The sequence below is a fragment of the Oryx dammah genome, unplaced genomic scaffold, assembly GCF_014754425.2.
Source record: "Oryx dammah isolate SB20612 unplaced genomic scaffold, SCBI_Odam_1.1 HiC_scaffold_9, whole genome shotgun sequence".
Lineage (NCBI taxonomy): Eukaryota > Metazoa > Chordata > Mammalia > Artiodactyla > Bovidae > Oryx > Oryx dammah.
In genome coordinates, this window is record NW_024070193.1 from 15,379,806 (window position 1) to 15,395,322 (window position 15,517).

Consider the following 15,517-nt stretch of genomic DNA (forward strand, 5'->3'; position numbering starts at 1 on the left):
ATACCACTTCATAATTCCAGGGTGCTTATGATCAAAAAGGCAAACAATAACACATGTTGGTGAGAATGCAAAGAAATAGGAACAATTATATGTTGGTGGTGGCAATGTAAAATTAGGACAACCTCTGTGAAAAACAATTTGGCAATTCCTCAAGAAGTTAAGCACAGAGTTACTATATGACACAGCAATTCCACTCCTAGGTATATATGCAAAAGAAATGAAAACATATATTCAAACAACAACCTGCACATCAATGTTAATAGCAGCATATTCATAATAGCTAAAAACTACAAACAGCCCAAAAGTTGATCAGGTGATGAATACACAAACAAAACTGGTATAAACCTACAATGGAATGTTATTAAGCAATAAAAAGGAATGAAGTACTGAAACAAACAACGTGAATGAATTCCAAACACATTATGCTAAGTAAAAGAAGAGAGTTACAAAATATCACGTATTATATGACCCCATGTATACACAATGTTTCAAATATGAAAATCCACAAAGACAGAAAGTAGACAAGGAGCTATGGGAAGGGAAGAAATAACTGAGGAAATGAGTGTGCCTGCTAATGAATATGGGTTTCTTTCTGAGGTGACAAAAATTTAGTTCTGGAATAGGACAGTGGTGATGATCGTGAAATGTGACTGTAACATCAACCACTGAATTTATACACTTTAAAAGAGAAAATTTTATGGTGCATGAATTATATCTTAATTTGAAAACTATACCCGCTAGTATTTAAAAAGTTGAATAGTACAAAAGAATTTATTTTTTTAAAAAGTTATATACCCTCTCCACCTCCCCAATAACCACTTCTGGTATCAGGGGATTTTGCCAATCTTTCCAGAAATTTTTTATGCATAATGCACAAACAGACATGTATCCTGTTTTGAAAATATAACAGAGAATTTTATATATTTCACAATATGTCTTCAACTTCTTTCCATGGAAGGAATGTATACACTGGAGTGTGGATAAAGGGGACGGAGGGAAATGGTGAGCTGAAAGAGGGAATGCCAAGTAATAACCTGCAACCCCATCCACTGGAGGAGCAAGAATCCGTCAGTTTCTCAAATTTTCAAATGTCCGTGCAACAACACTGCATGGATACCCCACATAGAATCTCAACAGAGTAAAAACTAAATTCTCAACTGTCCCCTCTCCCAAGTCCAAAATCACTCTGGTTCTTCTGCAGTTTCTCCTCCAAAGTCATCCAAGATTGGGAGTCAAGGAGGAATAAGCCTTCCATCTCCCAGCACTTCACATGAAACGAATCACCATGATCAGCCATTTTCATTTAAAGTGGCTATCAAAACAGTTACCTCCTCTCGATTCTTACTGCTGCTATCTTAGCTCACGCCTTTGATTTCTTTATCCAGACACTGAAATAGCTCCTGTCCTTCTCCACTGCCAGTCTATCTGTTCTCCCACAGTTCTTCCATCCATTTACCCATTTATTCATCCAACAAATATTTATGGAGCAATAACCAAGTGCCAGGAAAAGAAGAAACAAAGATGAAAAGGAAATTGTCTTTATCATTAGACAGTTCAAAGTTTAGTAGAAGGGAAAAACACGTAGCTGGAAAATAACAAAGTGCTTTTTACAACATTGAATAAGTGCTGTCAGAACACAAGGTGGAACAACTGATTTTTAAGAGGAATCAGAGGGTGACATGTGAATTGGGACTTCAAACATGAGCAGGAGTTTCACATGAAATGAGGAGGAAACCAGCATTTAAGCAATGGGAAGAGTATGCGCAAATACAGAAAGATGGGAAAGGTCTAGAAAGCATAGGGAATAAGAAAAAATTCAGTAATGCAAGCAGGTAGAAAATGAGGAGGTGGAGGGGCTCTGTGTGTATGCTGGGCTTTAAAATATTTTAAATAAATATTTAAAATAAGACTTGAAAGCAACCCAGGATTAGAGAGTAGAGGACTTCATAAGCCAAGCATACAGTCTGCTATTTAGTCTAATGTGTGAGGAGGCAACAAGCACTTCTAGGCAGAGGGTACTGCCTCACTGATTTTATCTGGAGTAGAGGGGAGGGACAGACTGTGACTTTGTGGAGGGTACTGCAAATGACCCATGAGGACAACAGTACCTAGAATGGAGAGAAGAAATGAGAGAATGAAATGTCGTGGTTTAGACACATGACAGTTTTTATCTTAAAACAGGCAGACTTTATACCAGTTCCAAGACTAAATGCCAAGGAGAGGCGAGGATGGGTGGAGTACAATTGTGGTTGCATTGGAAACACAAGGTAGGCATCCTTCTAAAACAATCCTGTTCCCCACTGCCTTCACAATGAAAACATTTTAACAGTTTTTATTATGTCACAGAAGGGAGTATCCATGTATGGTTGTATCCACATGTCCTTTGTTCTTGAGATAATCTGGGTTCAAATCCAGAGTGACCTTGAGAAGTTTACAAATGACCTCACTAAGCCACAGTTTACTCATCTGCCTATGGTAAATTGTTACTCTCCTTCTTACAGCATTGTTGTGGAATGAAAAAAATATTTCATATCACTGTTGTGTAGTGATAGACCCTGGCCCATGGAACATGCTGAATGAATGGCAGCAGAGTTTTCAAAGAAAGACACTGAGAATTATCTTTCCCCAAAATTATGTTAAAAATATAGGGTCTTTTAAAAGTCTAATGTACTTTTAATAGTCTTTTAGTTGTTGATGATATGATAAAATAACAATCTGTCAATAACACTTAAAATTTAGAAAAGAAAGCTATGTTATTCACTCTACCCAAACGCCTTCATTTTAGAGGACTGGACAACAGTAAAAAGTCTGTGAGAGATTAGAAGGTAAACCAAATAAACTGACAAACAACAGAGAAAAAATACTCCTCTCCGCAGCAGCTATAAGAACTGAGAAGCCAACACAGATCCTTTCCACCAGGTATACAGATGAAGACATTAAAGATTCAAAGTTAAAGGTTTAAAAGTTAAAAAAAAAAAAATTCATACTCTGTAGGAGGAAGGCCTTGCATTTTGATGGCATGATATCTACCCTGACCTAAAACAATGATGAGGGAGAAATGATTCCATAGAATGATTACTGCCTGGACAAGGGAACTAATTCACGAGTTTGAATTCTTAGTCTTTGTTATGTGCTGCCAACCCTCCCACTTGTCTGAGACAAGATCAAGGGAGACGCAGATATTGTGCTGCAGAGAGGGCCATCTCTCTATCAGAGAGCTCTTTTGTTTTCCAAAAGGAACATCATCATATATCACCAAAAAGGACTTCGTTTCTTCGCAGCTTTTCTGCTGCTGGGATTCTCTGATCTTACTGTGTGGGGTCATGAAACACTGTCCCAAGAATGATTCCTGGAAGAGGCAGAAAACCCCCCTGGAAATACATCTTTTCTCTTGGCTGCTTCCCCAGAACTCCCCACCAGGAACTGTCTTAAGCAGGCAGGAGGATGGATGGTCTGAGGTCTTCCCCATTTCTGCCGTCCATGTTTCTTGAAACCAGTCCAGAGCTGATGACCGTCTCCAAACTACAAAGCATGCTGTTGCCTCTATGGCGGTGTACTCACCAGGCTGCCTCAAACTCACTTCAAAAAAAGGAATCCCACATTCCTGCTCAAGAGAGAGTGAAGACTCAGACCAGCAGCTCAAAAAAGGCTGCTGGAACTGCCAAAACAAACAGCTTCTCAACTTCCATTATAAGAGGTTTTCATCAATGCTTGGAATCCTTTGTATTACAGAAATAGCTTTCCATCCCCAAAGAAGCACATTAAAGAGTGGTCCCTATAGTACCAGGAGTTCCTGGGCCAAATCAATTTATCCTAACACAAAAAGTCTTACTGCAAAATAGGACACAGTGATTGATTCTGGGTTCTGGAATCAGAACAGCTGAGTTCAAATCCTGGCTCCACTAATATCTGTGTGATAGAAGGCAAGTTACTTAACTTCTCTGAGCCTTGCTGTCCTCAGTTCACAAATGAGACTAATGATTTCACAAATGGCATCTACTGTTGGAGTTTCTATAAACAAAATGTTAGATAAACCTTGGAGAATGCACAGCACCGTGCCTAGCACCAAATAAGTAGTCAACTGTCTTTTCTTATTTCTGCTGCTATAGCAGCAACAGGTACAACCACAGACTGCCTGAGCAAAGTATCTGTCACCATACCTTTACTTTCTTCCTACTATGACAGTAGCTAGGTTTCATCTGCTTGTTTTACCTGTCTTGTTGGCTCTTGTTAAACTATATAGGCTGCTATTTTTGTGTTTTATCTGCTTGTTTTATTAATTAACCTTGCATCTCTCAAACCTGTTACCGCCTCCTAACCTCTATGGCCACCACCTTGCTTCAGTGCTATGGTTTCCTTTAGCTTGGGCTACTGCTTACCCTTCCAGAACAGAGTTGTTACCAAATTAATCATTCTAGAAGATACACCTGACTATGCTCTTCCCAGGCTCACAAAGTTCAAAGCCTTTAGCTAAGCATTCAAGGTTTTCCCTGTCCAGGGAAACTCTTATTGTTCACTTCCTCCTCTACTCCAGAGCCTAAGTTATAGAAACCCATTCTCATGCATTCTACCGCCCGCCTCTTCTGTCTTTGCTCATGCTCCTCACCTAGTTCTTTATCTGATAAAATCTTTTCCATTTTTCTGCTCCAGTACAAATACTATCATGTTCATAGAAAATTTCCCTACTCATTACTCTTCTGAATGCCCAAGACATAAGAATTTGCCATACTCTTTCATGTGTAATGCCTCAACTCTCTAGTTCCGGATTTTTCATTCTGACACGCCTACTGGACAGGCCTACCTAGCTATCAAAAAACATCTCAAACACAGCCTGCACAAAAATTTTCTGTTCTTCTCCTGACGTAGTTTCCACACTTGTCCCTACATCCTGCAACCATCTCAATCATGTAGGTAAGTCTCACTGAACCAAGGGAAAGCTGAGAAATGAAGCTTCCTAAGAAGAAGAAGAAGAAAAAAAAGATATTCTGCCTGGATCTCACAGAGCAGGAGAGCAGGGTATGGGAAAGCCATCTGAGGTCCAAGTGACTCTCCACACAGGGCTGCTTTATTGTCCTGTATAGCAAGGGTTAGCTAACCTCCCACGACCCTGTTGACTTGGTTTCCCCTGTATGTGAGCCTCAGTGACTCACATTCCTTTCTGCATTCCTTTTCCATAGCTTCTGGTTAATCATAATTTCTATCTCCTCATAACTTGAGATCTTTACAACTCACATTATTAATTCATTCTATAAATATTTATTAAGTGTCTACTATTTTACAGGCATTGTATGAATTAAGACAGGTCTTTTCCAGATGGAAGTTCCACTCTACACTAAAAGACAAACGTTGAACAAGAATTAAGACTGTGCCTCATGTTCTACTGGGAAGTTACAAGAATTTGTAGGAGACAAAGCTAACTTGGACTGGGATAGCTCCAGTTAAAGGCAAACAGAGGAAGTGATATTTAAACTTCACTTCACCTAGAAAGAAATAAAGTTATATCCATACTTTATACCTTAGAGTAAGATAAATTCCAGATGGTCTGAAGACTAAATATAGAAAATCAAACCATAAAAATACCAAAGAATTCACAGGACAATTGTTCGTATACTCTTGTGTGGAAGAGTTTTTTAACTATGACAGAAAATTCAAAAGACATTAAATAAAATACTGAATACATTTGACTATCTCAAAATGTTCTTAACATTTCTGTATAACAACAACAACAACAACAACAAAGACAAAGTAGCTGGGGGAGCATTTAAAATTCAAATTACAGACAAATGAGTCATACAAAGAGCTTCTGCAAATAAATAAGAAAAAAAGCCAACAAACAAATATGAAAAATTATTAACATACTTAAAGGTAAACAACTTCACAGGTAATAAAAGCAAATGAAAAATACACCTAAATGCCATGGTTCACCTTCCATACTGACAGAGATCAAAAAGCTTACAAACCACATGGCATAGACGGAATTAATGTAAGGGGGAAAAACAAAAAACAATCTTACATACTGCTCATAGGACTAAATGGTTTAGTCTCTGTAGAAGGCAACCAGCAAAATGTAGCAAAACTAGAAATACACTGTCCTTACAATTTCACATCTATACCTTTATCCTACAGATATATTCCTACATATACATATATAGGAAATTAAGTCTACTCAGTTATTAATCATAGCAGTCTGCATAAAAGGGAAAGACTTGAAACAATCTATAAGTCCTTTAGGAGGAGACAGGTACAATGGAACTGTATATAGAGGTAAAAAGGAACAGAAAGCTTTTTATGTATGAATTTGAGAAGACCTATAAAGATATTTTGTTTAAAATAAAGGAAATTTATGTGCAGAATAGTTATATTATATTATGACACGTACATAAATATACTACAAATCCTATCTATTGGCTTCCATCTCTCTACATGCTACTTTCAAGAACTGTTTTGGTTATATCTGCAACAAAGCAGACATACAATTACTACTTGATGAAAGTGCATAAGTTAATAAAGAAAGAAAATAAATGGATGAAGGAACACAGTTGGCTACTTGGCCTGTCCTCCGAACTAAGTATCTGTACTTTTATGCATGGATATAAAAAGGTTTTGGCCAAATCCTGGCTATCTAGTTTTCTAGTTTAAGAAAAACCTAATGTAAGACAACCTTATGTAAGACAAACATGCATTGAGTCAATTAACTTATAAGTATGTGTGTGTGTGTGTGTGTGTACACACATATAGATAGATGCATCACTTTTCAATAAGCATGACATTTTCTAGTTCACATGTTCATATTTCTCAGGAATAAAGCATTCAGTATTTAGAAGAATGATGCTGTTTTTAACCTTTCCCTCAAAATCTCTCAGTGGCTAATGGGAGAAAAAAGTCTACAATCTTTATTCCAGCAACTCAGTTATTTCCAACTAGGTAAACAAAGGAAGTTGCCTTGACAGGATCATCTTCTACTTCTCTCTTGCACAAACTCCCTGTTACTCTCAGCAGGATAGCCTTCAACATTATCCATAACCATGACAACCACGACCATCACCACTTAATGAACATCTACTCTGTGCCAGACTGTTCTCCACACTGAAATGCATCTTGACTGTAAGCTCATGAGAGGAGCTGTAATACAACTGTCTCCATTTTACAGACACGGAGAGAGGCTTAAAGACATGAGGACTTGTGTCTGTCATTCCACAGAAATGCCAATGTTGTTTCTTAGGTTCGAGTTTATTTAATTTTCTATATGTAATATTCTGACAACAAATATCAGTTTGAATAACCTGGATTATGAGTGAAATGCTAACATAAAGTAATAGCAGGTCTGGGGTAGCTAACACATGTAACATCGAAGAGTAGTGCTTTTTTATCTGCTCAAGAATCCCTAAAAAGCCCCTACTTTGCATGTTTAACTAGCAGAAGAGCACCCACACTCACCAAAGTGATAGGACACCTATGTGCCAATTGCCCAGTGAGTGTTTCTCACCAAGGCCCACTCATCACAGGTTATCAGAAGATTCTCCAGCTATTCATTATTATACCAACTCATTGTCTCTACAGTAATTATCTGTGAGCAACATATCATGCTGTCCTTGGAACCATCAAACTGACATATGATTAAATAGCAGAGGACTCTGAAGTTAAATTTAAAACCACTCTCTTACACTTCAACTCACACATCACGTCGAGATCTGTCCAGCCATGGGAATATTCCAGTTGACCAATACCAAAAACCAGAGAGAGACTATTTCCTTACTTCACTTTCCCATCTGAGAAAGGTGGCGATTACATTCTCAAAACTTTCTAAATAGATTTTTCTAGGACATGAAATAAAATTTTGGAAAGCAATTCTCTGTATGAAGTTCTGCCCTTACCCCACATTAAAATGTCTCAAGAGTTACTTATATTCACATCACATCTTCCCAGTCATGTGTGGGGTCTTACAGTTTTTCAACATGCTGTGCGAATCATACATTTTCAGCTTTCCTTGAAAAAATTACTGTAAAGCATAATTTATTGTATACTCAGCTGTACATGCCAATATGACAACACTTATATTAACAATGTTATCAATTAGAAAAAATGGAAGAAAAAAAATCAATGGGCAAATTGGAGTTAAAACCTAAGTCTCACTGTTCTTGGGCTGAAAAAGGAGCAAAAAGAGATTCTTCAATGGGAAATTTGTTTCCATTTTCCCATTTTCCCCACCTACTTGATAGTTTCCCAAGTTTTTCTACAGAAAATGGTTCTGTGTAGCCCACTTTTTGCAGGAGCTGCGATTTAGGAAAAAGAACTTTTTTCCATCTCCATTAAATAGTTGCATCCCTAGAAAAAAGAAGAGGTGGCAAGAATACACAGGACTATACAAAAAAGATCTTCACGACCCAGATAGTCATGATGATGTGATCACTAATCTAGAGCCAGACATCTTGGAATGTGAAGTCAAGTGGGCCTTAGAAAGCATCACTACAAACAAAGCTAGTGGAGTTGATGGAATTCCAGTTGAGCTGTTTCAAATCCTGAAAGATGATGCTGTGAAAGTGCTGTACTCAATATGCCAGCAAATTTGGAAAACTCAGCAGTGGCCACAGGACTGGAAAAGGTCAGTTTTCATTCCAATCCCAAAGAAAGGCAATGTCAAAGAATGCTCAAACTACCGCACAATTGCACTCATTTCACACACTAGTAAAGTCATGCTCAAAATTCTCTAAGCCAGGCTTCAGCAATACGTGAACCGTGAACTCCCTGATGTTCAAGCTGGTTTTAGAAAAGAGAGAGGAACCAGAGATCAAATTGCCAATATCTGCTGGATCATGGAAAAAGCAAGAGAGTTCCAGAAAAACATCTATTTCTGCTTTATTGACTATGCCAAAGCCTTTGACTGTGTGGATTACAATAAACTGTGGAAAATTATGAGAGTTGGGAATACCAGACCACCTAACTTGCCTCTTGAGAAATCTGTATGCAGGTCAGGAAGCAACAGTTGGAACTGGACATGGAACAACAGACTGGTTCCAAACAGGAAAAGGAGTACATCAAGGCTGTATATTGTCACCCTGCTTATTTAACTTCTATACAGAGTACATCATGAGAAACGCTGGACTGGAAGAAACACAAGCTGGAATCAAGATTGCCGGGAGAAATATCAATAACCTCAGATATGCAGATGACACCACCCTTATGGCAGAAAGTGAAGAGGAACTAAAAAGCCTCTTGATTAAAGTGAAAAAGGAGAGAGAAAAAGTTGGCGTAAAGCTCAACATTCAGAAAACGAAGATCATGGCATCTGGTCCCATCACTTCATGGGAAATAAATGGGGAAACACTGGAAACAGTGTCAGTTTTTATTTTGGGGGGCTCCAAAATCACTTCAGATGGTGACTGCAGCCGTGAAATTAAAAGACGCTTACTCCTTGGAAGAAAAGTTATGACCAACCTAGATAGCATATTCAAAAGCAGAGACATTACTTTGCCGACTAAGGTCCATTCAGTCAAGGCTATGGTTTTTCCTGTGGTCATGTATGGATGTGAGAGTTGGACTGTGAAGAAGGCTGAGTGCCGAAGAACTGATGCATTTGAACTGTGGTGCTGGAGAAGACTCTTGAGAGTCCCTTGGACTGCAAGGAGATCCAACCAGTCCATTCTGAAGGAGATCAACCCTGGGATTCCTTTGGAAGGAATGATGCTAAAGCTGAAGCTCCAGTACTTTGGCGACCTCATGAGAAGAGTTGACTCATTGGAAAAAGACTCTGATGCTGGGAGGGATTGGGGGCAGGAGGAGAAGGGGACGACCTAGGATGAGATGGCTGAATGGCATCACGGACTTGATGGACGTGATTCTTAGTGAACTCCGGGAAATGGTGATGGACAGGGAGGCCTGGCGTGCTGCGATTCATGGGGTCGCAAAGAGTCAGACACGACTGAGCGACTGAACTGATTTAGAAAAACCAGCCAATTTCTGCCTTACTATTCTATTCTACTTTTCATGTTTATTTAATATTATATAAACAAAGAGTGGCTCTAGTGTTAAAGGACCCGCCTGCCAATGCAGGAGACATAAGAGACACAGGTTCGATCACTGGGTCTAGAAGATTCCCTGGAGAAGGAAATACAACCCTACTCCTGTATTCTTGCCTGGAGAATCCCATGGACAGAGAAGCCTGGCGGGCTACACAGTCCATGGGGTTACAAAGAGCTGGAAACGACTGAAGCGACAGCATGCTGACAATTCTATTATATTTTTAATATTATAAATGATTTTTAACTATATAGTATTAATTAAATTTAGACTGACAGATATTGAAATCATCACAATTACCTTCAAAGAAAATTTCAAAAGCCTTTGTTAGATACATCAATGACAAAGTAGTTTCTTCAAAGGAACACACTCAGTACCCACTCTTTTTTAAACTGGTTCCCCCAAAATGTAGGCTTCACATAAATGTGACATTACACAGTGTGAAAAGTCCAAGCACGTTTACCCAATATGGAAGAAAGCTCCAGTCACTAAGTGGATAGGTTTCTCTACAGCTCAGGCTGGTATTGTGGGTAATGAAGTGACAGAATTCACATTTCATAAGAAAAGCCATATAAAGGAAACAAGATATTATTTTTCTAGAAAGTGATTTATAATAATACTGAGAAACCATTTTTCTAAAATTCCTTCCCCTTCTCAACATTTACAGAAAAGGCTAACAGATCTTGAGAGATTTACTATTTGCTGATATTCATCCATATGGTAGCACCAACCAAAAGCCAGGAGTAGGGGGAGGAAAAGGGAAAAGAAAAGATTTTGAAAAAATATAAATGAATCGTTACCTCTACCAACTTGACATCTCTTATTCAGGGGCCAGGAATTAATAGGCCTACCCAGGACTCTCTCTTGATTTTCCTGCTGTCATTGTTTTAACAGATTTGCAAGTTGAGAATGGTTTTACTCATTTCGAGGAACCTTGGGAACACCCTGCACTATAACATATTCACATTACAATGCAAATTGCGTTCCTTCCATCCTATTCACTATTCTGGAAGGTACAGATGGAGTGCCACAGCAAGAACTTAAGCAGAAGTTAAACAGTAAAAATAATACAGAGTTTGAAGCCCTAGTTCTACAAATTGGAGCTGGCTCAGCAAAACATTAGCCATGGCAAGTCCCACCAAGGCCAGTTCAGAAAGGTGCAAGAACCAATCCCTGGCTACATCTCAAAGGTTCAAAACCATTTCTAAATATAGATCCCACTTTATGTTTGCAGGAGCTGTAAATCAGAGAAAACAACTTTTTTCCATCCTCAATAAAATATTTGCACCCAAAGCAAAATCTACTGATTTCTGGCTCTCTACCAGTTCTGCTTGGGCATAAAATTTTCTGACACTTCACCAGAAATGTCAGCAATAGTATAAGGCAGCTTTAAAGAGGGAAATGATTTTCTGACCTGTGGATAACCTCCTCAATGCCAACAGGAAAAGGAATTTTTAAAAACACCTGAAACCTAGTTTTTCCAGTTATTAGTATAAATGGCACAAACTATTTTTCTTAGTCGCCAAATCCTTCCTTATAGGAAGTACTGGTCTTTGCATTCAGTGAGGGGAGGGAGTCATGCTATATCCTTGACACCCAGCACAGACTCTTGCATGGAGAAGGATTTTTAATGAATAATCTAGAAAGGAGTGGGGTGGGGAGGAAAAGAGGAAGAGGGAGAAAAGGAATATGGAGGGAGGGAAGAGGGAACAAAGGAAGGAGGGATGAAGGGAAGGAGAGAATGAGGTAAGTTCAGAAAGAGATCTTTTCCCTCCCGTTTTACTTGTGTCTTTATTTTTCATGAAATTTCAAGCATCTTATTTGATGATAGAAAATCGGTACCACTCATCTTTTCTTAGAGCTTCCTGCTGAAGCTAGACATGATATCCAGGGCAGTCAACTCAATCTCCAGAAAAAGCTGACCAGCAAGTTTCTGTAAGGACCACGTAAAGGGTAGAAGTGAGACAAAGTTAATGGAAGTTCCTTTCTTCAACAGACATGCAGTCAACAACATTCAGGAGTATGAACTGCCACCTCCAGTGTGTGGCACAGCGTCACATGCAGCTGGAGACTCAGGCAGTGTCAGAGGAGGCCACTGTCTACTGGGAGACACAGTGTAATGATTAACTACCCTAATTCAAGCTAGGATATGACACGGGTCAAGGAAAAGGGTTCGATAAAGCTCTGAGGAGATCAAGACAGGGAGAAACTGCCTCTGCTGGAGGCACTTGGGGAGGAGATGAGAGTTCAGGTTGCCCTGCCAGGGCAGGATCTGTGCACAAGGAACCAGCTCAGGATAGGAAATGTGGGGAGGATGGGGAGGGAGGGCATGAATCTCAGGATGAAGGAAAAGGCTGGCTGCATAACAGACAGCAGTCCCCCCAAAATGCCTCAAGGGATACAACCTACGAACACAGCATTTGGGAAATCATGGATTAAACACAATTGCACAAGTTTACTTCCTATTGGCCTCTCACAGTCTTTATTATGCAACTGGAGAAGTGGCCAAAAAAAAAAATTTTTTTTAAAGTAAGTCTGAAAGGGTTAGTTTTTGGAGAGGAACCCCAATACCATTGCTTACTAGCTATATTAACTTTAGCATGATATTTATATTTTATGACCTTCGGTTTCTTTTTCTCTAGTATGGAAGAAATGACAGTTGTTATGAGAAGTAAATACTACTCAGAAATGACTAAATCAGTACCGGCATGTAGTTAGTGTTCAGTTATTACTGTTGCTGCTATTTCTGTTATTCCTACTACTAATATCAAGGTGCATTGTGAATATAAAAATGAATGTAATACATAGCATTTCTTAAACAGTTTGGTCAGTTTTTCATCACGTATTCTTTGAAATGCCAGGCCAGCATGTAGTGCCCTGCCTAGCACACAGGAGGTATTTATTCTGTCTTTGTGGAGGTAACGGGTCCAAGAACTGACCCTAGCAAAGAGCAAACTGCAGGATACTCTGGGCAAGGTATTTTTCATTATTACTTTGGGCAATAGGCCTCTGAGGTCCAGGAGTAGCGAACTTCATCTTTTGCAAGAAGAAGGAAGAGTTGAGAGTACTGTTTGCAACTCTGGGGAAACATTACAAAGAGTTTATTTTGGTAGAAGTGTTTGAAGAGATTGTAACAATGAGCGCCCGCCTGCTGCCAGGTGCCAGCCATCAGCTTGAGCCTGCTTGTCAGGGAGATGCACAAGGCCCTTCACCAACAGCCCCTCTATCAGACATGTGCGTGAGAATCCCAGAAAACCCACTCCAAAAACAGCTATTTCCTCTCTCGGGGGGGATACAGAGTCACAAACAATAAAGCAGCTGACCTAGCATCCACAGCAAACTGGAGACTGGGAAAGGCCAGGAGAGGTCTGCACTTTCTGGTTTGACTTCGTTGATTCTCTGGAAGGATTTTGGACTGAATCCCTAAGGATACTTTTCCTTTTTTTGGTGAACTGCTGCATACATTTACCTAGATAATCTCGGCTCTCATAAGTCACAAGCTAATCTCACAAATAGTGCCTAGAAATGAGCACACATCACATAAACCCACCCCTGAGTACAAAGCAGGATCTTGCTAAACCTCTCTAGCTTCCCACTGGTTTGTGGGTAAAGAGGTTCTTGAAAGAAGTGGAGTTTTCTGGAGCAAGACCCTAAATAGGTTTAGAATATGATATTTGCATTTTACCAAACCGTATACTTAACATCTGTCTACCTGAATTTAAGCATGAGATACTACACAGAGTTTGAAAAAGAAATGAGACGACTTTTTAAAAATAGATGGACTCAGCCATACATGTACATGTATCCATTCTTTCCGAAATAAAATTTTTTTTTTAACTTCCAAAAAAAGAAAAAAATAGATGGAAGGGAGACTTTCTCATAGAGTCCATAGCAAGACCCAAAAGTTAGTGATGTTTTCAAACTTTGGATTGGAAGATAAAGAGCCACAGGGAAGACTATATACTTTTACAGTAAGAAAGATCAGATATTTATAAAATATATGTGATAAATGTATACACATAAATATGTATATGTACAAACACAAATATGTGGTATCTCAACTGTGCACTACATAAAGAAAGCACCAAGGCCAGAGATCCTGTATTCAATTGTTACATTTCATTTTGCCTTAGCTGATAAACTTGGAAGGGGTTGGACAAAAAGCAAAGTTAACTCTGGAAACTTGTCAAAGCTCAGAAAATTTCGAGGACTCCACAGACTGGTTTCCAGAAAAGTGGGGCTGCCCAAGCCTTCCTACACTAAAAATATAACTACAGACTGTTCACAGTGATTGTTTATTTTCTCCACTGTGTTCACCGGGGCAGGAGGTTAAATGATACTGAAATGACTGGAATCTTGTGTTGACCACTGTAGTTCTCCCACTGTAGTGTCGAGTTGGCCTGCACATTTTATCAAACCCAATCAGCACACCCTTGTCTAGAGAACGCCTAATACCCACAAACTCTCCAAGCCCTAAACCTGCATCCCATTTTCTGAGAGTCTGAGTTCATATTCATTCGCTACACAAAAGGAAAAGAAAACTAAATACTGCACAATACAGTTCCTGCACATAAAAGACACAGTAAAACGCCTATGGACAGCATCTGAAGGCTGGGAACCTGAGGTGTGAGAATGAAAGGGGTCCCTGGTCTCAAGGGTTTAAATATCAACAGGTGCAGATTAGGGATAGCTAAAGGAAGGCAAAGGAAAGAAAACAAAAAAGACAGGCAAGGAGAAAAGCTTAAAGGCTCTTAAATGAGCAAATCCAAAACTTGGAGCAAGGGTTTGGATGCCATGGAGCCAAGGCCCTCCTTCCCTACTCTCATTACTATGCCTGTTTCTGCACATAGGGGCACCAACAAATGAATTAACAGTCATTAGGGTTTCATTGAGAGCAGTTCTGTAGGGCCATGCCTTTAATCTCTGTACAGATCTTTGTTTTGGGAACTACTAATAACGGGCTTCCTTCACTGTGATGAAGTTCAAGGCAGTTCCTGTGGGACACCCAGTGTGGTATGCGGAAAGGGCAGACCAGTGGTTTCAGTTTCAAGGACTATGAGCCTCACCACTGAGTTTGGAGCAGGCAATGGGTGGTGGGTGGGGAGAACTGGTGTGCGGGTAGGAGGCCTGGTTTTGGAATTATTCACTACTGGCTTAGGTGATGAGCAGAGGACAGAATACAAGGGTGCATATCCTGAATACTGGAAAGAAAATAATATAGCTTCTTTTTTCAAAAGCAAGCTTTATGATTCTTAATTTGAATCTTTTTTTTAAAGTCCAGGTAGCCCAGATCATACAATGAGCATCTTGTAGCATATTCATTGATTGAATGATAAACAAATCACTGGATATTATTATATATCATTGAAAGGAAAAGTTTCGCTGGACTTAAAGAAGAACCAATTATTGACTCGAGCCCCCTGTGTTAGAGAAAGCAAACCTGGGATGTATTTTCAAACAAAATGTCCACTTTGCTTCTTAATACTGGGGTGCACACAGT

General features: G+C 39.3%; 1 protein-coding gene across 5 annotated transcripts in view; it reads right to left on the bottom strand.

Moving 5' to 3' along the window:
- ERC2 (ELKS/RAB6-interacting/CAST family member 2) overlaps positions 1-15,517 on the bottom strand; it is a 900,269-nt gene that overhangs the window by 376,789 nt on the left and 507,963 nt on the right. The window lies entirely within an intron of this gene.